Source organism: Cavia porcellus, unplaced genomic scaffold (assembly GCF_034190915.1).
Source record: "Cavia porcellus strain 051 isolate PalLab524CR breed Dunkin Hartley unplaced genomic scaffold, mCavPor4.1 scaffold_23, whole genome shotgun sequence".
Lineage (NCBI taxonomy): Eukaryota > Metazoa > Chordata > Mammalia > Rodentia > Caviidae > Cavia > Cavia porcellus.
Window position 1 is genome coordinate 30,889,230 of NW_026947506.1, and position 25,042 is coordinate 30,914,271.

A 25,042-nucleotide genomic window follows, 5' to 3' on the forward strand; every position below is an offset into this window, starting at 1 on the left:
GTACGGAGCCACATCTCAGGTACATGTGTGTTTGGGGCCTGTACCGGGATTGGGGGCCTTGGGTCCCATGCTAAACAGGCTCTGGACGACATTAGGGTTGCTTCTCCTCCTGCCTCCAGAGTGTTCCCAGATCACACTTCCTGCCCCATCCCTGGGGAATTTGTCCCCAAGGCCCCATTGCCAGGCAACCACCAGCACAACTAAGCAACTCTATCTTGCGCAGGGCCCAGGCTGTTTACACTGCATCTGTGCCTCTGTGGACTGGGTTGTTGACCACTCCATCCTCTCAAAGTCCAAGCAGTGGGTGCCCTCACCCTGGCAGTGTGATGCCTGGGCAGAGATTACTCCAGTTCCCGGCTGCGCTGGGCACCAAGGATGCCTCACAGGCCTCCAGGCCTTGTAGTCCTCTCTGGAGGATACACAGGTGGCTCCTCATGGGCTTCCTCCTTGGTAACAGGACAGGGCTTGGCACACCATCGAGTGCCCAGTGGCCCTATCCCCTGTCCTAAGTGCTTAGGCCTCAGCAGCTGCGGAAGCCCACGTCTGGAATGCTGTACAAATGGCCCCAGCTGCCTTTGTGGCAAAATTGGTTGCAAAGAGCAATTAGCACTTCATTAATAATCAATGAGGTGCCAATTTACACATCGCCCAGGAACAAATTGCAGATGCTGTTTGGCTGGGAGGGCCCTGGTGCCAGCTGGGAGGGGAGAGGTTTGCAGACCTGATGGGTGGGGCAGCTGGGGCAGGAAGGCACACCTGGGGCAGGCACCTACAACTGCGTGAGTTCTCACCTGTGCAGGCTGGCCTGCTAGAATGAGTGCGCGCTCACCCGTGCAGCTGCCTGTGCTCTCAGAGGTTCATGGCAGGAGGCAGAAAGGCTGCTTGAGGTCCCAGTGCGCCCCCAGTGGCGCACCCTAAGCAGAGCTCCCTCTGATGGCCACTCCAGGCAGTCGCCTAAGGCTTTAAGAAGCACAAAGTCCGCTTGGGGGCACAGAGGGAGGCAGGTGTGGTGCACAGCAGATGACATTGGCAGGTCACGCATGCATCCAGGGAAATCCATGAGTGTTGCATGGCTCAAGGAGGTGGAACCCACTGTTTCTCCCTCAGCTGTCAAGGCAAGAAGGGCTTTTAGGGAGCGCCTGCTGAACGCATACTCCATCATAATCACCTGGGACAGGCGAGGCCACCGGGCTAAGAAGGAGCTGGGCTTGAGCTGCCCATCTCCCAGCCACAGACCTCGACACACTGGGCAGTTGCAGCCCCATCAGTTCAGGAAGGCTCCCTGGAGGAGTCTGAGCCTGAGACCGCTTCTGCCTCCACTCCCCAAAGACCAGGCTTTGGCCTCCGGTTTTCCCTATCCCATTCCCTCCACCTGGATGCACTCCTGCAGGGACAGCGAGCCGAGCCACCATGGCTGGCAGAGGCTGTAAGGCTGCCCAACAGTGGCTTCATGAATGGTCACGGCTGCCAGGCAAATTGTTCCATGGTTGAGGCCTGCTCGATGGACAACAGGGTACCCAGAGGAGGACCTGGCGGAAGCCAGGCATGAGAGCACCTGGAGGTCAACTTTCCTGGCAGAAGGACCAGCTCTGGGGTAGGACAAGAGGGGACATGAAGGCACAATGGTATGTGGGCCAGAAAGTGTCCAAGGGGAGGAATCAGAGAAGAGCAGCAGCAGAAGAGGTCGGCCAGCCTGGCTGGGGTCTGGATTTTATTCCAGGTCTCAGGCAAGGGATGGAGAGTGTGGCCTGGGCCCCCCAAGCTGCATGGGAAACTGGCCTGGCTGCAGGGGTGAGGACCACAGAGAGTCTCGGGTGTTACCAGGGAGTGAGGGCAGGGGAGGCCCAGGTGGGGCCTGGCCCAGGGTGGACAGTGAGGGGTGGGGACCAGAGAGTTCTCAGCCCCTTCGGGTGTCTCCAGCAGGTGCAAGCAGGCTCCCTGCTGGGGCTGCACAGGACCTCTTGGATTCCACCCTGGTCCAGGCCCCTCACCGCCTCCCGTCTGCAACCCACCGCCCTTGCCGGGAGATTGAATTTACAACGGACTCTAACACATTTAAATCCATTTATTGCAAAATTACTTTTCAATAATTACATCACCGTGCCGACTGTGTTGCATAATGAAATTAGCATGAGAGATATTAGAGAGAATATAAAATTATAAGAAATATTGAAATACCTCTTTCCCGTCTGTCTTCATGAGGCCCTGTAGCTTAACTGGGAAGCTGGTGTACCTTGTGGATGGGATTGGAATGCACAGAGTGTAATTTTATAATGTCTTTTGTATAAATTAATTATAACGGTTATTGCAGCTTTGTATTATTGGATTGAAATCTCCCTCCACTGGAGCTTATTAAGGGAGAATCGGACCCCAGCCAGTGTTCTCAAGTCCCTGGGGCTACAGCGTGGGGTGGACAGGAGCACAGACCTGAGTTTTGGGATCAGGCAGATCAGAGTTCAAGTCTTGGCCCAGCTGCGTGTCTCTAGTCAAGTCACAGCACTTCTCTGAGCCTAGATTGTCCTTAATTACAGGAAGAAACCCTAACACAAATTTAGTGTTCCTTACCCACATGTTTCAGATTTCAGAGCTTGAATATTTGCATCACATTTACCAGCGGAACATCTCTAATCTGCAGCTCTGAAATCTGAAACTCTGAGCACACCCAGAGAGTTGCCGGCCTGGAGCATTTTGGAATTTGAGTGTGTGGCTGAGGGATGCTGGACTTGCTGGAAGAAACCACACACATCAGGTGCTGGGTGAAGGCCAGAAGGGCTGACAGTGGCTTTGGACAGCTGCGAGCAGCGATCCTAACTCATAGCTTCTGAGGACTGAGCATTTGGGGGACTGAGGCAGATAAGCCTTGGGGACTCTCAGAAGTTGCTGTGAGCAGTCAGTGGGGTGTAAGGAAGGGGAGGAGATGCCCTGAGGCAGAATAGGAGGAGCCCATTGCACCGGACCAGGGGTCTCCTGGTCCAGCCCTGCCCGAGTGCACAAGACTGTGACTTTAGCGAGAGCTCTCAGACAGGACCCTGCAAGCCCTCTGCCTGCCTCTCCACCTTCGTCCCCAGACTTGGCCCCCAGAGATGATGGCTTCTCTCTATAGAAGCCCTGACCACTCTCTCAGGAGGGAGGGCAATCGGGAGGACTTCTGGCAGGAGGAGGCATTTCACCTCTACTGAGTGCAAGAAACTCAGTGACTCAATGACAGGAGACGTCCTGTGTGTGTCCCCTCAGAAAGCCATCTTTATACACAAGAGAGGACTTGGGGAGATGAGAGCACATAAGTTATCCACTGCCATAGCTCACTCAGTCCTCTCACAGGGTGGCCTGGCCGGTCAGCTGCAATGGCTCCCACTCGTGCAGGCTGCAGCAGTGCTGGACCGGGCCTCCTTGCCCTGACCGGTCACCACAGATGCCTGCACAAGTCAGCTAGCAAGATGGAGTCTCACGCCCTGAGAGTTCCACTGTCCTGAGAGTGACAGTTCTCACCTGCACTGCGTCCCATCATTTAGAACCCAGTTGGGTCCTGTCCAAGGAGAAGCTGGGGTCCAGGGGACCTCAAGGGGCCTGCCCACGTCACCTCAAGGGTTGTGTGGTCTGTCACCCCAAGCGCTTTCCTCTGAGGCTGGTCAGGCTATGGGCAGTGTGGAGAGAGCTTTGGGAGGTTGGAAATAAGAAACAGTGGGTATGTGGAGAGGGGGGAGGTGACCAGGCCCCCACCAGGTCCAGGGTGACCTTTGTACATGCACGGAAGACCACCATCTCAGTCACACCTGGTGGCTGGATCTGGACCCTGGACCCTGTTGTATGTGGCCCTATTTATTAACGATGACGGAGGTGGTGGCAGCCAGCACTGGCTGGGCTGGATCTATGGGGCGCCAATACAGGGTGAGTGTGAAGTCTAATTGCAACATGCCTGCTTTCAAGGGCTCCCGCATGTCCCCACCCCTGAGAGAGAGCCCCGTTAATTATGCAGCTGTTTGCTCCCACCCTCCAGGCTCCAATGCTGGTGGGAATCCCCCCGAGGTTGTTATTAAACTGGAGTGTTTAATGAAGTGCTGGAGAGACTGATCCAGCAAGCGCTCTGAGAATCCCGCTAACGGCACAAGTCCTGCTGGGTCCTGCTCGGAGTGGTGGGACACTCCAGACCCTGGGAAGAACAGACCTCATGGGAGCCCGTGCAGGTAGAGGCAGCCTGCAGGCCTGCCAGGTGCCACACAGCCATGAGGCTACCCAAACACCTCAAGGGACTCTGGTGACCTGAGAGGGACAGTGCCCGTCAGCCCTGGCTGGTCTGGAGGCCGCAGGACCATCTCAGCCCTGTCCTCACACTCCCCTTGGCCAGTGTCCCCAAACTCCTGACCACCACGGAAGTGGAATTTCATGCTCTGATCTCAGCATCGAAACCTCCAGGCCCAGAAGCCCCAGAATTTAATTCTTTATTGCTACCAGGGTAGGGCACTGAACTCAGGGCCTTTGCACTGAGCTACATCCTCACACCACCCATTTCTTTTGTATTTTGAGGCAGAGTCTCACTAAATTGATAAATTCCAAAGGCTGAGCTTGAATTTGCAATCCTGCCGGAGCCTTCCAAAGTGCTGGGATTACAGGTGTGCGTTGCCACACCCAGCTCACTTGAACATTTTGGAGTGAGTTTGTTCAATGGCTAACCTGTTCCCAAAGTTTAGGATTTACAAAGCAGAGAAGGGTCAAGGTCTGCAATTACATGAACAAAGGGCCTGATCGCAAGTTCCAAAATGACCAGGACTGGAAAACCAGATTCATCAACCTTCAGGAACAGCCAGTGCCTCGAGGTCCACTCATACCAAGGAGCAGTATGCAGGAGACAGAAAGCATGGTGAGGGCTTTCACAGCCCTGAGAAGACTCAGATACAGAATGTACTAGAAGGAGCCAGTGCAGAAGGGCACGTGGCATGTCCAGCTCAGAAGGCTCAGGAGGCAGTACTGCAGTGAACACACGTCTCAGCAGGGGATGGGGGCTGTGAGGAGCTCAAGGAAACCTGCAGGGAGCTAGCGATACCTTCCTGGTAGAGGCAGGTCACCAGGGCGTGGTTTGTCATCACTGAACCACCCACATATTCTGCGACAGTGGGCTCCTCCCGTGTGATGCTAAGTTTGACTGCATCTACCTAGTTGGCTTCAGGATCCACCAGAATGGCTCTGAGTGTATCCAGGTGGGTTATGGAGGTATGACCTTGGGTATGCCCTAGAGTCCCTGCCCCTTCTCCCCGGAGCCGTTCCCCTGTTCTGCTTTCAGCCACCGTGAACTAAATAGCTTTGCTCCACCAGGTCCCTCTCCCAGGATGCACTTGCCTCAGAGGCAGCCAATGGACTGAATTTCCTGAAACCCTGAGCCAATCAGACCTCTCCTCCTCTAAACTATGAGTATTGGTCCTGTGTCCGTCAGTGGGACAGCTGGCGAATACACTCTCTAATGTTTGCTTGACTTCTTAAAGGGTATGTGTGCCCTGTCCCAGTTATCCAGCACAGATGTCAATGTCATGGTTTGTTAACAGTCCATAACCTGCAACACGCTTTGTGTCCTCACCTGAAGAGTCAGTTGGTAAGCTAGGATAGGGAACAGAGGCACAAATGGAATTTATAAAAGGGGCAGGAAAGAGGGAGACAAACCCAGAGGATCTAGGAACAAGAGATTTGTGTGGGAGAACAGCAGCCAGGGAGAGGGTGGCCAGGGCTGGCTGTCCCGAGCTGAAAAGTAAGAAGCAGGGTCTGCCTGTTATCTTAGCACTCTGGGAGGCTGAGGCAGGAAGATTGCAAGTTTGAGCCCAACCACAGCGATTCAGCAACTTCGCATGGATCTAGAAATAAAAAGTACAAAGGAAGTACAGTCCATTACTTCTTCGTGGTGTTCCAGAAACCCTGCAATACCTCCTTATGTAGCATAAAACTTACAGTTTGACTGTTTTGAAGTAGGCAGTTCAGTGGCACCGAGCACATTCACGCAGTTGTGTGGCTGTGGCCACCACCCGAGTCCTGAACTCTGCTCTTCCCAGTTGGAAACTGCAGCCACTGGAACTGACACTGCCTGACTCCCACTGTCTTTTTTCCTGCCTGTATGGAGCTGATGCTTCTGGGGACCCCAGAAAGTGGGCTCACACAGACGCTGTCCTTTCATGGCTGGTTTGCTCCATCAAGCACATGGCCTCAGAGCCCATCCCTGTTGTAGCAAGTATCACAATCACTTTGTCTTCTAAGGCTAGGTACTGTTCCATGGCATTCACACCCCACATTTCGTTTAGCCTTGGCTGTGTCTGCCAAGGCCACCCATCAACAGACACTTGGGTTACGTCTACCTTTCAGCTATCGTGAACGTGACTGTTACAATATCGATGCCAGAAGATGGAGACTGAGCCAGATGTCACGAGCACCCAACCCTACAAACAGAAAGAGTATGGCGTGGATGAGGCTCTTGGGCCAACTTGGAGCTTTGATTGAAGATGGCAAGAAATTGGTCCAGAGTGACCACGTGGCTGTTCCCCAAGCCCAGAGAGTCCCAAGTTTTTAATGATCTGCTGCAATGGGGGAAAGTCCAGCACATCACCTTGGCCAGGGCCACAGTTCCTAAAGGCTTTCCTACTTGTGACAGAGTTGGATCACCCATGGACACAGCTAGCCTGTCCCAGAGGATGTTGAATATTTGTGTACCTAACACTGTCACCCTGCACTGATGTGCTTTGTGCCTTGTGCCTCGTGCTTGGTGGTTAAGAGGAATTGCTGAGTTCCACTTCCGGCTGGGGTCATCATCCTGCAGGAACAACCTGGCCTTGTGACAGCATTTGCAGGACACTTGCTGAAGAGACACAGGGTGAGGTGGAATCAGGACTTATCAGATCCACAGGCTGCACACAGAGCTCCCCCAAGTCAGACAGGAGATTTCTGGCCAGCTGGGGTGGCCCTGCCTGTAATTCTAGCACTCAGGGAAGCTGAGGTAGGAGGAGCTAAGTTGGAGCCAAGTCTGAGCAATTTAGCAACTTAGTGAGATCTTGTTTCAAAATGTAAAAGAGGGCCTGAGGTGTAGCTTAGTGCAAAGGCCCTGGAGCCAATCCCTAGCACTGCGGCACACACGCACACCCCTTAAATGGTCAACATGTTTACATGCAAAGCATAAAATCTGACCCAAGAGGTAAGACAGCAAAGGGGGCAGACACAATACAAAGGCAAGCGTCAAGCCTTTGGTCCCATGTTAGGCACCATCAGATGTCTACAGACCCAAAAGCAGTCTCAGAAGAACCCCAAGCAACTATTCTCATAGCTCACATGTCAGAGAGTTCTGTGGCAAAGCTAGTGTGGAAATCATGATGCATCCCCCAGCTGCGTGACCTCCAAAATCAGTGATTTTAATTTTACTAAGCCCAAGTGAAGTTAGAGAGCTTGATCAGGTGCTTCTTTGGCAACAGTTTCTCATTTCATGCAAACGTTCTGCTTCTGTGGTTTCTTCAGGGTCTCAAGGCGGGTCTGCTGAAACAGCTACACTCCAGAGGGAGTTTACCGCACCCAGGGGTTTGTTACCCAGCCTACTGTCTCACCACTTGACCCACCCTGTTGGTCCCTGCTCCCTAACTGATGTTCAAATATCTGCTTAAGCATCTGTTTTCAACTCTTTTGGGGTCTGCCATGGAGTAAAGTTGCTGTATTTTATGGTAATTTTTTTGAGCCAGGGTCTCACTAAACTATCTCACTAAGTGGCCTTGAATTTGGGATCCTCCTGCCTCAGCCTTCCAAGTAGCTAGGATTACATTTGTGCACCACCACACTCGGCTTATTTTAACTTCTTTTTTTTTTTTTTATTTTTGTCTTTTTTCATTTTTCATTTTTATCGGTACCGGGGATCGAACTCACGACCTCCTGCTTGCAAGGCAGGTGCTTATGCCGCTGAGCTAAATCCCCAGCACCTTATTTTAACTTCTTGAGGAGCCTCCATATTGTTTTCCACAGTGACTGCACCACATCACGGTCCTGCCAAGAGTGCACAGGGTTCTGTTTTCTTTGCATCTTTGTAACACCTACTTCCTGGTTTTTTGATAATGGGTATGCGGTACTGATTCATTGTTGTTTTGATTTGTACCTTCCTAAAACAGCGATGTTAAGCATGTTTCATGTATTTATTGTTCACTTGCACATCTTCCTTGGAAAACTGTTTCTTTTGGTTTTTTGCTTCTTTTGTTTCATTTTGTGTGCTGGGGAGGGAAGCCAGCGCTCTCCAACTGAGCTACATCTCTGGCCCTTGCGAAAATGCCTGTGCAAGACCTTTGCCCATTTTTAGTGGAATTCTTTCCTTGCTGTTGAGTTGCAGGAGACAGTGTGTATCTTGGATATTGACCCTTTACCAGACATACAGTGGGCAAATATTTCCTGCCACTCTGTGGGTTACCTTGTTTCTCTGTTTATAGCCCCCTTTGATGTCTACAGTTTTACATTTTGTTTGATTTTTTTGTGGGGGGTACCAGAGATTGAACTCATGACCTCCTGCTTGCCTGGCAGGCACTTATGCTGCTGAGCTGAATCCCTGGCCCTAAAGTTTACATTTTAAAGGGGTCTAATTTATCAATTTTTCTGTTATTACCTCTGCTTTTGGTGCCATGCCCAAAAATCATTGCCAAATCTAACATCACAAAGATTTTCCCCTACTTTTTCTTCTAAGCCTATTATACTTTTGCTTTTGTTTAGGCCTTTGACCCACTTTGAGTTAGTTTTTGAGTATGGTGTGAGGTAGGGGCTCAGCTTCTTGCTTTGACAGATGGAGGTCCATTTTCTGAGAACCATAGGTCTGTCCTTTCTGCAATGAGTGACTTGGGCACTGTGGTGTTTTATATTTGCTATTTAATATCATACTAAATAAAGAATTTAAATTTAAATTATTAACATGAATTTCACTATCCATCTCTATGGCATGCATCATAGTTTTTATTTTTGTTTTATTTATTTTTTGGTACTGGGGGTGGAACTCAGAGCCTCATGCACACTGAGCAAACAAGCCAGCACTGAATAACCCCCTCAACCCATAACGATTTTAATTGTAAACAAGTGGCTACGTCCACATCCCGCTGCCCACTTGCTGGCCACGTGCCCTGCTGTCCCTTTTGGATGTGATGTCAAAAACACAAACTCAATGATCTGATAGTGAAGAAGCTCAGGACGGTGACAACAGAGCATTTGTGACACCATTCTGAGCTCAGTGCTATGATGTCCCCTGCCGTCCCTCCTGCACGTCCCCCAAGACCATGGCTGTGGGCATTCAGCTCACCCAGCTCTGCAGAGCCCTGCAGCCTCCTGACCCCAACTGAGATCAGCTAGGAAGGATGCTCCCAGGGGGCTGGGGACTCCTCCAGGCTGCATGACCGTCTCATGGAAAGCAACTTAACCATAGATCTGAAGGTGTCCTGGCCATGTCAGGAGGGGTCCAGCCCTTTGCCTTCCCCTCATCCTGGCTGTGGCTGGGTTACTTGCCACCCCTAGCCTCTCCTGGAAGTGTCTGGGGAGGTACAGGGGGCCCTGCTTGGAGCCAAGCTGGGCACAGCCTGTCCTGGGGGTCTGAGGTGGCTTGTACTAAGTGCACTGCTATAGAGGTGGCAGAGCCAGGGTACATGCCTTTCATCTTTGCAGGTAAGGAAACTGAGGCATGCATGGCTAGACATTGGATAGCTGAGACAGAATCCAGATTCTTGACATTACACCCAGTCTTTCATCTGATGCTGCCCCCAGGCCTGAAGGCCAGGAACACAGCACCCAGGAAGGCAGCCCTGGACAGCGGCATAGCAGTAACAGCCCCTCATCCACAGGCTCCAGTCTCTGGGCCGTGGTCTGCTGTCTGTAGGGAGGGGCTCATGGCCACAAAGCCTCCTGGAACCAGTGATGGTGGAGGAGACTGAGGAAGGGGCAGAGCTTGGGGCTGAGGGTGGTGGAGACCAGGAACCCTTGGCAGTGAGGCAGCACTGGGCACATAGTATTGCTTATGAATGTTGCTTGTTGAATGACGGAGTGATAGAGGTAAAGGGGGACAGACAGGCAGTACCCCAGAAAGGGCTGGGCCTGGACATTGGGCTCTGGTGCAGACCATACCTGTCCTGGCCTCACAGCAAGGCCTCTCTTCCTCTGCACAACAGGCTTTCATGAGCACCTACTGTGCTACCTCGATGTAGCTCACAAGGGAGTTCACCAGTCCAGCTCACCAACCCAGTGTCACAGCAGGACAGAGCAGGCTCAAGGCCTTGAGGTGGGCCTGGGCAAGTCCAGGGACACTGAGCTAGCCGACAGGGCTGTGGCAGTGACGCACTCCCATAGGACCTTCACACCAAGGCAGGTGGGAGCCATAGCAAGCTGCAGAGCAGAGGAGGGCCGGGTTGGACTTGGGGTGTGTGTTAAAAGTGGGACTCCCACGCGGCTGGGGTGGGGGGAGCTGAGGGTAGGGTGACTGGCAGAACTGGTTTTGAGAGGTTTTGAGGACCCCTGTGCTGTAACACCTGCTAGGCTGCTAAGTGGGGAGGGTGAGCTTGCTGTCACCCCTAAATCTGGAGCCCCAGGAGAAGTCTGGTTGAGGGACTGTGTACAGGTTCAGGCCGTAGTCACACCCCTGGGGGACACCTCTGTGTGGCACCACTGCAGACCCCACAGCTCTGAGCTCAGGTGTCAATGCCCGCCACCATCAAGGCCCCAGCCGCCTGAAGCTGCCTCTCCCACCTCAGCTTGCTCCTGTCCTCTCCTCTGTCCTCACAGGGCCCCTCTGCCTGCCCGTGTCCCAATGCCAGGTCCCCATGGCCCTGTTTCACCCTTCAGGTCCCTCCTCCTGCAGCTTCACTCCCCATGGGCAACCGCAGTCTGAAAATATTCAATGGAAAATTCCAGAAGCCTATGATTCCTCAGTTTTAAATGGCACGCCATCCTGCGTAGGGTGCTGAAAGGTAAAAGTTGTTGACTATTAATAAGGAAAGAAAACTAAGACCAGCAGTGCAGTGAAATTTTGTTTTAGGTAGCAGGAATTGAACCCAGGGATGCTCTATACTGAATTACAGCCCCAACCCTTTGTGTTTACTTATTTGGAGACAGGTGTTGCTAAATTCCCCAGACTAGACTCAAACTTACAATCCTCCTCCCGTCTCAGCCTCCTGAGTAGCTGGGATTACAGGCTTGCACTCCTCACCCAGCTTCCATAAGGTACTGTGAGAGAGAAAAAGACCATATTTACACAAACGTACTGCCCTGGATTGTTGGAATTGTTCCATGTTACTGTGAGTTATCACCGCTGATCTCGGCTGTTCCTAACCTAGGAATTAGGCTCTGCCACAGCTCCTGAGTCCACAGCGCCCGCAGGGCTCCCTACCAGCTGCAGTTCCAGGAGCCGTGGGGAACTTAGGACTCGCTCCTGTGATTCCCTTTTCCCCTGGTTTCTCAGTACAGCCCAGGTATTCAGCACAGGGATTTAGGAGACATAGTAGATAAGAGCCCGTGACAATCGCCAAGCAGAGGAGGCAGACAGGAGAGTTGCGATGGCTCCTGTGTCCACCGCGTCCCCCACACTCCGGAGACAGGAGCATGAAGCCGCCCAGTCAATGCCACCCATGCTATTTAGGCCATGTGTCCAGGCAGGAGCAGCCAAAATGCTCAACCACCCTACAGGAACTCATCAGCCAGGTTGATCTCTGATGTGTGCTGGCAATTGTATGAGTGTCTTGAACATGATAAATATGACCATAGGCAAACTTCTATTCATCCTTCAAAACCCAGCTTGGGCGTTACCTGCATAAAGATGTCCTACTACAACTCCAAGAGATCACCATCTTATATGACCTAAATCCCTGATCATCCTCTTATTTGTCCCTGCAATGTGATAGCCATCTGACATCTCCCTAGGAAACATGAGCACCTGAGAACTCAGTTGTCTCTGGCCCCCAGGGTCTTCACACTATAGATCCTTAACCAAAAGTAAGGAAAGAAGGAAGGTTTGGCCCAGTTGTGCTGAGTCTCTGAGTTTCCTCTTGAGGATCTATGTTAGTCCTTACTTTGCAAGAGACCAGTTCCAGGAGCCTTGTTGGAGGAAGGGACATCTGGGCACAAAGATAGGGTCACCCCACACAAGAGGAAGAAATGGGCTCCTTCCAGAAGGTATGAGGCCATTGTGTAAAAGATTGGAAGACAGAAATGTGAGGGACAACACAGGAAGACACATCCCAGTCACTCTCCCCATGGTCAGTGGGTCCCCCTACCCAGCGATGACCTCGGGGGACACAGGACCCTGCATGCTGGTGGTGGGGCTTGGGATCCTCCTGTCAACCCTGAGGAGGTCCCCAAACTTCCCTGTGAGCCTGGACCACACCTCTCCCATCTCTGGGCTTCAATTTACCCATGTGTTCAATAGCAGAGACACAAGCATGCCCAACTTTTCAACTTCCTGCTGCCCCTCAGGCCTGGGCATCTGGCGCTGGCACTGGCACTGGCCTGGCAGCCCTGTTGGGGGTCACCGGGAAACACTCAGGGCAGAGAGGCACTGGGCAGGTTGGGGGCCACCTTGCCAAGCTCCCTGGTCTGTTTGTTTTCATAAGCAATTCAATATTTAAGACCCGGCCAGCCGCCGCCAGGAGCTCTCGGGCTCCCCCTTCCTTTGTCTCAGCTCCTCCGCCTGCCTGGCACCCCCTCCACCGAACTCAGTGACTCGGATGGAAAATTCATTAGTGGTCTGGTCTCTCTCCCTCCCCTCCTCTGTGTTCCCAGGCAGCCCTGCGCCTGGTGTTGTCAGCCTTTCCATCCTGATTATCTGGAGACGCCAATTTCAAAGAGACATCTTAATAGTGATGTCAACGAATTAATTAGATGTGTTAATGAGCTAAAAGCAACCCAAATTAAATTAATGCAGTAATAAGCGCAGACAGCAAAATTAGCTCCAATTTCTCTAAATGATTCTGAACTGTACACAACACCTCATCTCGCTAGAACATTACCATCCCCCAAAGCTAATCAAGAACCCGATGCAATTAACTGCTTAATTACAAAGAGCCGCTTGCGCATGGGCACACAGACACACATGCAGACACAGACACACACACACAAACATACATGGCCTTGAGAAATTCAACCAGGCGGGCGGGATTTAGCCTGGGGGCTGCAGGGTCCGCAGATCCTGGAAAAGGGACAGGTCACATCAACACCATTCCCATTTTTCTAGACACGGAAGTGGGGGAAATGTTGAAGGCTTCCAGCTTGCGGAGGTTCTGTCTGCTGTGGCCTGCGTCAGGAGCTGACATGGGCCAAATAGGCAAAGGATACCCCCAGCCTGAGGGGCATCTGGGTGGGGTCTGCCCAGGTGGAGGAGATGCAAGAGGAGGAGAGAGGATGCAGGCGGAGGTGGCGGTGCGGGCAGGCAGCAGAGCTGAGTTGTTTATTGCTTGCATCAGAATCTGAGTTGGAACTAAAAAGCTAATTGTCCAGCCCGGCTGATTTCCCACCGGGCAGGAGAGCTGCTAATAGCTTCTCGAGCGGCTCAGGTATCTGATTAGCTGTAATTGCAGCTTGAGATGAGAGGGGTGAGGCCAGGAGGAGGGAGTGGGCTGGATGGAGGGAGGCCAGGTGGGCAGCAGGAGGGGTGACGCACAGGACCAGGTGCCAGGCAGGGCTGCAGAGGAGGTAGTGACCGTGCAGGGAGAAGGGGAAAACAGAGGGGACCAGCCAGCCACTCCCTGAACCCCTACCCGCTCTGGGCCTGGCTATGTCTGGGAAGCTGCCTTCCCAGGGCCGTCTGTAAATGGGACACAGTCCCGGCACCTAGCAGGTCACAAACCAAAGCCAGAGGTCAGGAGCACACCAGACATGGACATTGTTAGGGACAACGTGGGGGCTGGAGCGGCTGTTCCCATGAGCACAAGTCCAGGTAGGAGGCCCCAGAATTGGGACATCCACTGGCTGGTGTTGGTTCAATTTTATGAACTGACATTGTTAATGACGGTGAAGGACATTGTTAATTTCTGATCCCGGGATCAGAGTCCCTCTCTGCCCCTCTCAAGCCACCTTCCCAGGGATCCCCAGGGAAAGTGGGGGGAAATCAGGCCTATGAGCCCCCCGTTGCCCTCCTCAAAGCACCCTGCCTCTATCCTTTCTCTTCTGTTCCTTCTCATTTCTGAAGGTGCATTTCTTCCTCCCATGTAGGTTCCCGGGCACTTTGGTCTGTTTTTAACTTACGATTCATTTAAAAACCCCCATCCCTATCATTCTTGCTCCCAACAGGAAGCAACAAGCTCCCACCTTGTTAACCACAGGCCACAAGTCCCCTGAAGAGGGCCCCATCCCTGGGGACCTCAAGATGCACCAGCCACCATCCCTGTCTCACAGAGAGAGCTACGGTGGCCTCATGACATGTGGAAGGTGTGGGCACTGGGTGGGATCCTGTGGAGGGGACATAAATGACAGCAGGAGGCTCAGAAGAGAGGCCCGAGAGAAGGTGTCCAGGGTCAGCTGTGGGTAGACGGCAGGTGGAGATCAGGGTGTGTGGCCATCTGAGCCAGGGAGCTAAGGCAGCCTGGGCACCACCAGCAGCTGTGGCCCCTCAGCCCTACGCTGAGCCAAGCTGGGTCCCTTACATTCCTGTGCGGTGAGGCCCCAGCCTGCCGCTCAGGCTGTCTTACCCCCAAGCTGCCACACACAGCCATGGTGACTCTGCGGGCCTCTCCAGGACTACACCTGCAAAATGGGCCAATCGCAAGCCCTGCTAGTAATGGGGAAAAACACCCTGTGTTCTCAGGCCCAGGAGCTGCCCACGGTCACCCAGGGCCACCCACACCGTGGGCCACACGGATGGATGGGACCTCAGGCAGTGCTTGTGGCAGTGACCTCTCAAACTCTGAGGCTCAGCCCACTTCCTGTGGCAGACAGTGACAGTGCGGCCGGTGGGGGATCAGGATTGCACAGACCCCTGCCCAACTCTCTCACCCCCGAATGCCAGCGCGGACACCCTGGATGTTGTCACAGGGCTTCATTTCCCAGTGGGAAAGGAGGATTGTTTTGCTAGGCAGCGAGGGCTCCAAGGAGCTCTGTGCTCCCAGGGGCCACTGAGAAGAGCTGCGGGGCAGGGGGCAGGGAAGACACCGCCAGAACCAAGGACCAAGTCCTCCCAGGGCCACGGATGCCACAGCTGACACTCAGCTCATGCGGCCCCCAGCCCTGACCGGATGTAACCCTCACCACAGAACGCACGGGGCAGGAGCTCGAGGCTGGCCTCCGGGTGGGCCCCTGTTCCACCACACACACACCTGGAGGCTGCCCGGACTCCCGCGCCCACGCCAATTAGTAACTCACTTTACATTATTTTAATTTGTCTCTGGGGCCTTGGAAGGAAAGTCATGCGATTATTATTATTATTATTATTTTTTGGCTAGAAACTCCAGCAGCCATTATATAAATTACATATAATTGAATACATTGGAGGCCATGTCTTTTAAACAATCATGTTTTCTGTTCCCCAACAATGGGGCCCTCCTCCCCTAATAACCCAGCTCTGAGCTATGATGTGAGAATGTCTTCACCTTGGGAAGAATCAGGCCTCAGGGTCACCCAGGCCACTCCACCCATGGAGGGGACAAGGGGCTCTGAGATCTCTCCATCATGACACGCAGTGTGACCTCCGACAGGTTGCTTGACCTCTCTGAGCCTCAGTCTTTCCATCCTTTGCATCTACAGCGGAGGGCTGATGTGAGGAGGCGAGGCCTGAAAACCACAGCACGGTGCCCTCAGAGAGCTCTGCCGGGGGACAAGGTCCTCACCCACACTAGCACACTGAACCTCACGGCACAGGCACTGGGCATTGGGCACTGTGTTTAAGGCACCAGGCATTAGTCATAAGCAGGTGTATCAGACATGCAAACATGAAGATGGCCCTCACAAAGGACAACACGGTATCATCCAAATATATGGTGAATGTTTAAATTAGGAAAACTACTTCAGTAAAAGGTCCACTGCCATGAATCCCCTCTAAACCCTTTTCCTCCCATCAAATACACTCATCCTCTTTCACAAGTGTCTTTAGTTACACAGTCCTGGCTGCCTCTGCGGTCTGAGCCGATTCAAAACATGTCCTCCCACGGTCCTCTGGACTTCTGGGAAGAGCCCAAGTCACACGGTGCCAGATCCTGTGAATAAAATGATGACGACATCACACCACGCAGCCACCAGCATGCCGTTCTGTTGGATGGTGCTCAGCAGCAGCATTCACTGTAAAGACTCTCACGAAAGAGGATTTCAGAACTGCCTCAGAGAATGGCAAAGATGATGGGTGAGTGTGCTCGGAGCAACAGGGAGGAACACGAGGGGGATTCACAGCGATGCATCTTTTATTCAGTAGAGCCTTTTAATTTAAATCTGCATATTTTGATCACCCCTTGCTTATGATGGGCAGTCCAAGGAGCAGGAAACAGATGCCCCATCACTTCATAGGGAGGTGTGGGGTTGGGCAGGAGGCAGAGGCAGGGCGAGTGGGCAGGAGCCTGGGGTTCCACAGGAAGGGGAGGGGAGGAGGCCGAGTGAGCAGCCTGAAGGGTAGCGGCTGCAGCAGCTCAGCAAGTCAGCTGCAGGACACCCTTGGCGGCTCAGGGCCAGGGCAGCAGCCAAAGCGTGAGTGTCTGTACCAGGCCCTACAAACATCAAAGGCGTGATGGGTCATCAGCTTCTAGGAGCTGGCCCGCCCAGGAGGCCCAGCCAAATGCAGCCTGGTCCCAGATGTCAGAGTACTGGGAAACAGGAAATAAAGAAACATCCAGCAGGTGCCGGCTACCTGCACAGGTTCCCAGCCGGCCCCTAGGGTAGCTTCACTCAACACCCACAATTACCAATCAGGGCTGAGATGTGAGTTCCCACATGGGAATGTGGAAGGGGAAACTGAGGCCAAGAGAGAGAAGCCATCGGCTTGTGGTCACACAGGAGATGGGCAAGGCCAGCATGCAGAGCAGCCCCGGGCAACACACAGGACCTGGCCCACACTTCCCCCCGGGGTGGTGTTAGAGGGTCCAGGCTCTTGGATGGCACAAGGTGGCTGCTGGTGGAGCCCAGGCCAGCTCCTGTCTGCGTCAGGAGGTCACGTAAGAGTTCGGGCACTTAGCTCAGTGAGATCACCCCTCTCTGGCCCTCAGTTTCCCTATCTGTATAGCCAGGCATACCCTGGGGAACCACCCACCGATACATGCAGAGACCAGATACGATCACACAGTGTCCACCGGAGGACAGACACACAGCCGTGCGGAGCCTGTGGGGGTTCTACAGTGTCACGTGGGGACCAGCAGGCTACTCAGCAAAAGCAGCCAGAAAACCCGCCGTCCCCACGGGTAAAAGAGGTGTCCCAGTCCCAGTGTGACCACAGACCACACAGTTGGGACACTCACATCAGAAGAGAAACATTTTTCAATTCATCATTTTTGAACTGTCTGAAAAAAATTATTTATACCAGTACCTACATTAATTTCTGGGGGCTGGGGATTTAGCTCAGCAGCATAAGCGCCTGCCTTGCAAGCAGGCGGTCGTGAGTTTGATCCCTGGTACCGATGAAAAGAGAAAAGAAAAAAGAAAAAAAAAAGTGAAATACCTACATTAACTTCTTTTGAAAAAGTGATTGAAATCAGGCATGTTGGTCTATTCCTATAAACCCAACACTTGGGCAGACTGAGGCAGAAGGATTGCAAGTTTAAGCCCCACCTGGGCAGCATAAGTAAGTTAGTGACATCTTGTCTCAAAATTTTAAAAAAGAAATTTTTAAAAATATTTTTGAGACAAGGTCTATGCAGTTCAGGTTGGCCTTGACCTTACTATGTAGCCCAGGCTGACCTCAAACTCGTGCTCCTCCTGCCTCAGCCTCCCGAGAACTGAACACCATGCCCGGTTTAAAAATAGTTTTAAAAAAGAACTGAGGGTGTAGTTCAGCACAAAGCCCTGGATTCAATCCCCAATACTGGAGTGCAGGGTGGGGGAGATTTAATTACCTCTAAGTATATATCCAAGAAAATGAAAAACCTACATCCACAAAAATCTGTACATAAACATGCATAGATAGAATTACTCACAACAGGGGCTGGGGATTTAGCTCAGTGGCATAAGCTCCTGCCTTGCAAGCAGGCAGTCGTGAGTTCGATCCCTGGTACCGATAAAAAGGAAAAAGACAAAAAAAAAAAAAAAAGAATTACAACAGCCAGAGACTGGTGGCAAATGTAATGCCCATCAATGGATGCGTGGACACAGTAAGGTCTGTCCTCACAAGGGGCCATCACCCAGCACCCAACGAATAAAGCACAGGCACAGCGACAGCCAGGATGACCCTGGAGGGCAGCTCACACATGGGCAGAGAGGATGAGACAGGAAGGCTGTGCACTGAATGAGGCCACTCCACGGTGTGCCCAGACACAGCCTGGCCACCCGCAAAAGGAAGGAGGCGGGCTGAGGTTGGGGAAGGGAACAGGAGTTTGTGGCATCAGGGCCTGGGCGCAGTGCAAATGTTCTGAAATTAGCTGGGAGTGACGGCTGCACCAGCCTGGGAAGATACTAAAAACGACCAACTTGCAGGCAGTGAAAGGGTGTGTTTTCTGTCCTTTCCCAGGGCCGCTGTAACCCAGGACCGCAGACCGCGGGGGCGCAGGGGAGCTTCAAACAACAAACAGATACCGCCCTGCAGTTGTGGAGGCCAGAGGTCCGCAGTCAGGTGTCACCAGACCGCACTCCCTCATGCCCAGCCTGGGCGGCCAGGGACACGGCCACACCCTCCTGGTTTGCAGCTGTATCCTCTGTCCTGGCCACCTGGGCTTCCACACCACCCCTGCTCCCTCTGTGTCTCTGGCTTCATGACCCATTTTCCTCTTATAAGGACACCACTCATAATGGGTTAGGACCACTAAAAGACCTCAATATAATGACATCTGAAAAGATTCTGTTTCCAAATAAGGTCAGATTGAGAGGAACTGGGGTTAGGACTTTAGCACATTTTTTGACAATACAAATCTTTATTTACATAAATTATATCTCATTAAAGATTTTTTCTAAAAATTTAAGCAATAAAAAATAAAAAAGATTCAGGGTTAGCACTCTGGGAGGCTGAGGCAAGAGGGTCACAAGTCCAAATCCAATCTGGGCAAGTTAATTTAAATAAAAGCAACTTAAAGTAAGACTTTTGCTGGGGATTTAGCTCAGTGGTGTAAGCGCCTGCCTGACAAGTGCAAGGTCATGAGTTCAATCCCTGGTACAAAAAAAAAATAAAATAAAGTGAGACTTTTTTCAAAGTAAAAAAAAAATTAAGAAAGGGCTGAGGGTGTAACTTAGGGCTGAAAGCCCTGGGTGCAACCCCCAGTATTGGAAGAGAGAAAACAGCCCCATGGTGGAGAACACCAACCAAGTCCTTATGCACTCAGAGTGACCTTGGAGCAGGTGGGAGTCTCTGCCACCCTCCAGCCACCTCTGCAACTGGCACTGGCAGTGTGGAGAGAGGCAGCGACAGTGAGCCCCAATCTGAGCCCCAGGTCTGCACTCTCTCCCCTCCCTTAGTCTCCGGACCGCTCAGCCTCTGCCCAGCTCTGACCCCCAGGGTCCCTCCTGGCCACCTCCCCAGCTCCCAACCCAGATCCCACACAGAGCCACAGCTATCAAGCCTGTCACACGCCGACACCCCCAACTTGTAAAGTAACAACCTGCCACACACACAGCCCCTTTGCACCCAGTGTTCTCTGATCTGTGTAAACTGCAGTTGACGCCGTGCTGCCTGATATTAATACCTTTTGTTTGTGTGTCGGGGTTCTGCAGAATCTAATTAAGGAGTGTTCTCCACGCATCCGGGGTGTTCAACAATTCCAAGGCACAGGCAGCTGTGCAGGTGACCTGCACAGATAACGGTGGTACAGTGGGGGCATGGGACTGTTCCTTTCTAGGGGGTAGCCCCCACCACACCCTGCCAGCGGGGCTCTCAGCATGAGTGTTTGTTGTAGCTGCAAGCTGGCATGCTATGCTATGTACACACTCCCAGAGGCTCCACACCCAGCAGCCTTCCCAAGTATACCTAGGTTCCTCCTATCACTGTGGGAGTAGACAGAACCACCCCACTGCACAGATGGGGGTTGAGGGTCCCGCAGCCTGTGAGGCCCGGGGCTTGAAGGCAGAAGCTGGGCCTTACAGGAGCCTCTGGCACCAGCGGAGCCTACATGGGGCAGGGACGTTGCCCCAGAGGCCACTGGGACAGGCTTGCAATTTGTCCTCGGGGCTAAGCCAGGATAACAACTACCATCCTGCCAGGCTGCCAGGCAGAAGAGAAAACACATCCAGACAAGGCAGGTTCTCGGGTTGGTGGGTTGGTGGCAGAGCTGGGCCCTTTCGATCCTACAGGCCAACTCAGGGTCCCTCTGGAGGGAATCACGGAGGCCTGGCTGGGACCCTGGCAGATGCTCACCCCTCCAGGCCTTAGTGACCCCGTACAGACACAAGGATCCCGGGTTAGTGATGCCACTGCCTTATGAAAGGTCTTGTGGTGAGCAGGCACTGGAAGATGTCCACAGCAGTCCCTCCAGTTGGCCTTAGGGGCCGTGCCACTCTGTCCTAATGTCCTCTGGATCCTGAGCCCTAAAGAAAGAACCTAGAGGCCCGGTGTGCCGATCCCTGCGGGGGTGGGAAAAGGTGTGGAAGGTGGGTGCCTGAAGCAGAGGTCCCAGCCAGCCATTGGGTGGGGCGGGGCGGGGGGAGCTAGCGAAATCCCGGGCCGCACGGGTCTGTGTGTGCGTGTGCTTACGTGACATGGAGGTGCAGGCGTGCGACTCATGTGTGCGTACAGCGGAGGCGCACGGAGTCCGAGAGTTTGTGGGACCCCTTGCACGACTGTCTGGTGCACTCACCCAAGCACCTGCCCCCGCCTGGCGCGCATAGAAACGCCGCAGCGCCACCTGCTGGCTGCGCGCTTCGAGCTCTTGGCGCTCCAGAGACCACATCCCCAGGCCCCGCCTCCGCACGAGGCCACGCCCCGACAGCGTCAGACCAGACTCTGCCCAGGAAGGCTCCGCCCACGAAGGCTCTGCCCCGCCCCCCAAGCCCGCAAATCAAAAGGAAGGACACCTGGAGGATGAAAACCTGTCACCTAACCTTCCAGTTAGATGGCTCTGCTGGACAGATGAGGAAACCGAGGCAAGAGAAAGTAAGTCACTGCCCAGGGTCCCCGAAGGACAGAGCAGGCTTTGAGCTCTTGGCCTGTTTCTCTGTGAGCTCCCGAATCTTCCCAGAGCTCAGGAGTCCACGCGGCCCTGCCCACCCGCAGGCGTCCAGGATGCTGCGTGACCCCAGCGAGCCTCAGTTTCCTGTCTGTGCCTCGTATGTGCAGAGGTGGGAACTAGACCATCTATTTGTTCAGGTTCTTCCAGACAGCACAGGACCCCAGGAGTCCCTGGTGGCTGGCTGCAGCCTGGCCAGCTCCGAGTGGGGTCCCTGGGGAGAAGTCCTGCGCTGTGTCCACTGCTACCCTAACTGCAGCCACGACCCACCCCACACACACCAGTGTCTTGCTCCAGGGTGAAGGCATCATGGGTGGAGGGTAAGGGGCTTCCTGGGACAGATGGCATTGGCCCGGGTGCCAGCCAAGCAGCAGCGAGCAGAACCTGGGCCTGCTGAGCGTGGTGCTGAGCTCTGAGCCCTGGCTGGTTGTGGGAGGTTGTGTTGGGGACTTGAAGGGGTCAGCCTAGCTGGGCAGTGTCTTTGACAAGCATAACGTTGGGCAAGGTCCTCCCTAGCTGGCCTCTGGGACCCCGCTCTCACAGATATCCCATCCATCTACATGTCACCTGCTCCCTGGGCCCTGCCTATGCAGCCACTGACTGTGTGGCTTTGGGCAAGTCACTTCACCCCTCTGGGCCTCATGAGTCTCCTTTAGAGGGTGGGCCGGCACCCTGGCCTGGCTCTGGCGTAGGGCAGAAGAGGAAGATCAGCAAGCCTAGCAGGCATGGGTAAGGGAAACTCAGTTTACCTTCATCTACCTAGTTTTATTTTAAACAGTCTCACTATGTAGTTCAGACTGCCACTGAACTCCCTAGGTAGCCCAGGCTGGTCTCAAACTTTTTTTTTTTTTTTTTTTTGTCTTTTTCGTTTTTTATCGGTACCAGGGATCGAACTCACGACTGCCTGCTTGCAAGGCAGGCACTTATGCCACTGAGCTAAATCCCCAGCCCCCTCCAACTTGTTTTGATCCTCCTGCCTCAGCCTCCAGAGTGCTGGGATTACAGGCCCACAGCACCATACCTGGGCCTGCCTGTGCTTGAGCTCACTATGGCCTTGTGAGTTCAGCATGGCCTCAAACTCATGATGATCCTCCTGCCTCAGCCTCCTGAATGCTGGGACCACAGACATATGCCACATCACCCAGCTACCCATTTTAATGAGAGGAAACCAAGACTCCAAGAGACGAGGTGATTTTCTTAAGAAAGCAGAGAACAGAGTACAGCTCACAATTCGGCCTGGGAAATCTAGATGAGTGTGCACACCCACCCTGGAGCCTGGGATCACCATCATGCATCTTGGGCTCCTGAAGGAAGAAAGTGCAGGTGTTCCCCAGATGTTTAGGGTGTGGCTCCTGCATCCAGGAGTGACCCAACCAGGCAGCCCAAGGCTGAGGCAGAACTAGGGGAGCCAAGTACACACCCCTGCAGACTTCAGCCCCTGACCGCTACCACATTGGACCTGCACACTCCACCGACACACACATCTGCGCCCCTGGGGTCACAGTCACAGCAGAGACAGGAGTCAGGGGCCTGCTTTTCTTCATCCTGGCTTTGGAGGTGTATTGGCTCTGGTTATGATGAGGTACCCTGAGACCCAGGGATTCAGGATTGACAGTGATGTCCCTTCAGACCAAAACTATTTGACACACACATAGATCCATGTGGCACCATGTGGCATGGTGGGGTCGCCGGGGTAAGCTGAGTCACATACCCACTTTGGTGCGCTCACAGGCTGAGCAGCCTGTATAACAATACACATCCCCAGCTGGATGGGTAGATGGATGGACAGATGGAGGGGCGGCTGGATGGTGGGTAGACGAATGGGCAGGTGGGTAGATGGATGAATGATGATCGAATGGGGTGGATGGAGGGATGGAGGGATGGTTATATGAATGGATGAGGGATGGATGAGTAGAGAAACAAACTGCAGAGACCAAGTGTACCGCCAATACACACCACTCAGCTGTTTAGGGGTGGTTGGGTTACTCTGAGACCAGCTTACAAACCCCAGTTTGTAGATTAGGAAACTAAAGCAGAAGCTGGGAAGTGATTGAGTCACCCGCAGAGTTCTCAGCGGGCCCAGAACCTGTCCTCACAGATGCACCTTCCTGACTCAGAGGGCACAGTGGGTATCAGCATCAGGCCACCCAGGCCCCCATTGGGGCCCGGGGCCTAGACAGCCTCTACCCAGGTATACACAGAGAAGGGCGATGGGGCATCTCCCCCATACCTCCTGCCTCTATCCCAGGCCATCTACCTCCTGCCCTGCCCTCCCAGCCGTGCATCTCTGGTGTCCGTCAGTGGTCTTGGGAACCCGTCCCTGCCACCTCACATCTGACTCTCCAGATCCCCAAGACAACCATAGCAGTATGAGGAGTACACTGGGGGGGAGTCCCTGGGTCCTCTTCCCCTAAAGTGTGTGGTATGAGAAGCTGGAGATGAAACGCTCAGCACCATCAGACTTCCAGCATGGCAGCTGGTGAGTTAGTTACAAGACATCGGACGCTCCGGTCAGTGTCCTCCTGGACCTCCAGGTGGGGGAGCCCTGCTGTGATGGGGGCAGACCCAGTTCCCACCCCAGCCCCTGCCCACAGCTCTCCCAGGCCCCTTCTCCCGGCCCCAGCTCTGCCAACAGCCTGCCGGAACCCCCCCACACCGGAAACAGGGTCCTCCCCACGCCCAGCCCTCCTCCCAGGTCTCCAGATCACACCCTCATGCGCGGCAAAGCTGAGCAAATCCCTCACCTGCCTGCTCTGTCTTCTCCACATGGCCGCACCCCAGCGACTCTCTTACCCCTGCAACACCTGACCATGTCACCCCCAAACCTTCAAGGTGAGGCCGGGGTGCACCCCCAGGGGGAGCACTTGTCCACAGTGTTGGGGAGCACTGGGTCCATCCCACAGGGAAAGTCACAGGAAGGGGGGCTCAGGAGGCAGGGGTCCTCCTGGATACCACTGGAGGCAATCTTGGAACAGAAAGGTGGCCCTGGGGGAAGCAAGATGCCCGAGTGGAGCCAGGGTGTGTGCTGGCAGGTGCCGCGCCCGCTGCTCAGCTGTGAGACACGAACCGCAGTCACGGGAGACACAACCTCTCTGTGCTGTCGCTGCAACTTTTCTGTAACTCTAGCAGCCCCACACCTAGCATCTCACCCCTGCCTGAAGCACTCCATAGGGTTACCTCCGGGATTCGACCTGCCCAACACTTGGACCTTCTGACCTCACACAGCGCCTGGCCAATCCCGAGCGCCTGCCGTCCTGCGCTCCGCCCCGTGCCCCGCCCCCATGACGTCACACGGAGCCAGGGCCTTCGGAGTCTGCAGCTCCTAAAGGTCCTCTGTAGGGAGAAGGTCCCGTGTACCTCATAAGACGTCGGCCCCACCTGTGAAGCAGGCTACACACTCTCCCACTTCCCAGATGGGGAAGCCGAGGCTTCTGCAAGCTCAGGTGTCCGATCAGGATGCAGACAGTCTGGATTGGCACCCAGAGCTTCAGTTCTGTCCCACACTGCCCTCCCGCCCCTCCTGCGCTCTTGCCTGGAAGGAATAAATTCTCAAGCTGCTCTCTGTGCTAAGCCCATTACCTGTCCATTTTTGGTCTTCTTTCTGCCTCCTCACTCTGCCTGGCCAAGACTATGCTGGCTACAAGGTCACCTGCCCCAGGGCCTTTGCACTTTCAGCACCTACAGTCCCACACACACACAACCCACAAATGACTTTATTGCTTGTGACACACGGGGGTGACTTGTGTGGCACACATCCTGCAGGTGTCCTGCACGTGAGATGTACCTTAGAACATGGAGGG

At 53.8% G+C, this 25,042-nt stretch overlaps 1 long non-coding RNA gene across 1 annotated transcript; it reads right to left on the reverse strand.

Annotated features, from left to right (window-relative positions):
- Positions 1-2,050: 2,050 nt before the first annotated feature.
- Positions 2,051-13,674, reverse strand: LOC134472479 (uncharacterized). The gene is made up of 2 exons (XR_010042321.1): positions 11,122-13,674; positions 2,051-10,933 (listed from the first exon to the last, which is right to left on the reverse strand). It is a non-coding gene; the product is annotated as an uncharacterized LOC134472479 (long non-coding RNA).
- Positions 13,675-25,042: the final 11,368 nt, after the last annotated feature.